We start from the raw sequence: 2,987 nt of genomic DNA, 5'->3' as shown, positions 1-2,987 counted from the left end.
TCTTCTAAATGTGGCAGTAACACATAGCCATAGGAGTTTATTGAACCTTTTCTCACCAGTTTCACATCAGTATACACGAATACAACTGATTTACTAAATCATAGTAGTTGTCTGCCATTCAGTCTGTTTATTTTCTGGGAATAACCTTCTTCGAGTTTAATTTCAAGCTCAATGTCACACATATTTTGAATTTATTGTGCCATGGGCCTGTGTGCTTTTATTTCTTCAGTGGACCACAGTAAAGAAAGTTTCAGCTTTTCGGCCGAAATTCTTAACTTGGTTTTTGTTATTTCTATGTCTGGTTATAGGACTATATAACGTTCATTCCTAGGTGTCTTTGGAAATATGATTGCCTTATGAAGTAAAGCTTGGTTTGAGAATTATGTCATGTTAGGATTACTGTGGTCCTTAGTTAGTTGACCGTTTTATAACTTAATGGCTTTCCATTGCAGATTATGTTCTTTTAACTTGCCAGCATGATATGCATGTGCTTGACTTTGTGCAATAAGGGCTTAGTACACTACGCTTTCTTTGATTCTTTTTGTTTGAAATTGCGAAATACAGTACCTAGTATGCGAGTAGACCGCACAATTAAAAGCATGGCTGGCATTTATCATTTATGTTTTAGAGCCTTGTCTGGAATGAGATTCACAAATGAATACTGAATCAAGTGTGCTAATTTGGTTTTGTTCTCTGAGGGTTAGTATGGAGGACTGATTCCTCATCAAATCTCCCTGATCTTGTTTCCTTTTTCAATTTCCACTAATCACAGTTTTATTTGCAATGCATTCTTCCAGGTATGGCCGCATTTGAGTCCAGTTGTCTTAAGAAACTATATGGAATCCAACGAACCATACAAGACTGCTGCATGTACCAATAACTGCCGACCTGAAATCCTGAATGCAGCCATATTATCAACCGGCAAATGTGATGTGATGTGACGCTACTCGTACACTACATATAACATAATGTTTGTGACCTTTGTGTGATAACCGCTGTATTTTTAGTTATGGCAAGTTCGTTCTGCTTACGATTTGTACTGCATCAGAGGTGTGTTGCCCAGAGAGCTTTGGTTTGGTGTGAAACTGTTGCTGCTGAAAGTTGCATGGCTATCTTAGCAGATGAGGAGATTAGAGGGAAACTTAGATGGAAATTCACAAATTCTACCCGACGATTGGGACAAGGAGCTAGCTCTGATTAATTATCTGGGATGCTTTGGGACTAAGTTCAAAATTAGAAAAACAAATGTTGGCAGTAAGTCCAAAATTAAATAAATACTGAAGTTCCAAAAAAAAAATCTATCCGGTTTTTTGGTGGTAAAATGGAAGGGGGAAAACCAGAATTCCCATTTTATCTTGCAGATTTTTGGTATTAAATTCAAATTGTAACTGAATACTGAATCTTCCAAAGACCAAAACTCTCCTCGTCCAACCACCTGTTTTATTTACTGCAAAATATTCGTGTGCTAAATAGACCTCCAACAAACCAGACGGAGTAGGGGATAACACACGCACCACCCCCTCGTATGGCTGTTTCTAGGTTTTTTTAAACATAAGTACACACAAACGCTCATATATACGCGCATACATTCACCCCTATGAACGCACACACGCACATCCTAACCCTATGAGCACCTTCGAGGGATTGAGTCGGCATATCATCTTGAGATTTTACGAAGTCACTGTAGGCGCCTCGTAGTCGACGGAAACGTCTCCTCCCACTGAACGTGTATCGCCGGAAATTTTAAAATAAATGCAAGATAAATGCGAGCACCAGGACTTTCTCTGAGTAACGCTTAGATTCTTGTCGTCGTATCCTTCGTGAAAACAAGTCCTTTTAGAGAGAAATCACATTAAGTGTTTTCATCAAGTCTTGAGAGCTCCCAAGCAAGAATAGAACATAGGAACTTGATATGGGTGATTCCACGCCTCTTTCTTAGTTATATGAAGGCATATCTACGTCAGGTTTGAGTCCTTACCGAGGATGTCCAGGTGGGGTTTTGAAATGAGCGAGCCGTTGGGGTCTCGAGCGGGCGACTGCGCGGGCGACGCGTGTTCGGCGTCGAAGTCGGCGGCGCAGGACGGTTGGGAGCTGGTCCGGCGAGGCAGCGGGGGCTCGCCTGGGCGCGCCTCCTTCCCCCTTCCCTCTCCTGCGTCGAGGGCGACGCGGGGGGCCAGTGGAAACAGGTTCTGGGCGCTCTCAGGTGAGGACTTGGACGAGGAGGTCGATGCGGAGGTCGAGGGCGCGAAGGCCTGGGGGCGGCGCCGGCGGGGCCCCTGGTCTGCGACTTCATTGCTTTCGCGGCGGAGTTGGGACGGGGGGCGGCTGGTCGGCTGCGCCGCTTTGCGCCTGGTGGCAAAGGTCCGCGTGCCTTGGCGGCTCGGGTGTGGCAGCCGACGTCTCCGGCGAGTGGGGACCCGACGACGGCTGCGGCGTGCTCGATTCGGGCGCGGGCGGCGGAGAACCTGTCCAGGCCGTGCGGTGAGGGGGGGTCGGAGAGGGCCATGGACTGGCCTTGCCTTCCCCTTCCCTCCCCCCGGCGGGCGGCGGCGGCGCTGGGCGCCCAGTGGGACTGGACCCGCCTTTGGTGCCTAGGGTCGTTGGTGCTGGGCCACGGGCCGAATCGACACCTGGTGGGCCGGGGCCCAAGGGTGCGGGTGTTGGGTCAGTGGTAAGCGCGGGGCCCATTCGGGCAGAGACCCTGGTGGGGGGTGTGACCCAGGCTAATGCGGGGAGCGCTAGGCCTGGCCCAAACAGCCCACCGTCCAGGCCATCGCCCAGCTATAAATGGGTGAAGCGAGGCAGTCGGAAACCCTGGTTAGGTTTTCCCTCAGCTGCTAGGGAGGTGCGGCGCTGGGCTCACACAGCGCGCCTCATCCAGATCTCTCCTCCCCCTCCACCTCTTCCCAACTCGTACACGTCGGTGGTGATGGGGGATCGGTGGGCTGAGAAGCGTCCGATGGAGGCAGCGGATCTGGAGGCGGAGC

General features: G+C 49.5%; 1 protein-coding gene across 1 annotated transcript in view; it reads left to right on the top strand.

Annotated features, from left to right (window-relative positions):
• The window catches only part of LOC123120315 (ubiquitin-like protein 5), a 2,672-nt gene extending 1,628 nt beyond the window's left edge, over positions 1-1,044 (top strand). The window contains exon 2 of the mRNA XM_044540286.1: positions 798-1,044. The gene's annotated coding sequence lies outside the window, so the exon portion shown is untranslated. The remainder of the gene's footprint in view (positions 1-797) is intronic.
• Positions 1,045-2,987: the final 1,943 nt, after the last annotated feature.

The sequence above is a fragment of the Triticum aestivum genome, chromosome 5D, assembly GCF_018294505.1.
Source record: "Triticum aestivum cultivar Chinese Spring chromosome 5D, IWGSC CS RefSeq v2.1, whole genome shotgun sequence".
Lineage (NCBI taxonomy): Eukaryota > Viridiplantae > Streptophyta > Magnoliopsida > Poales > Poaceae > Triticum > Triticum aestivum.
This window is presented reverse-complemented; position numbering and strand designations above follow the sequence as displayed.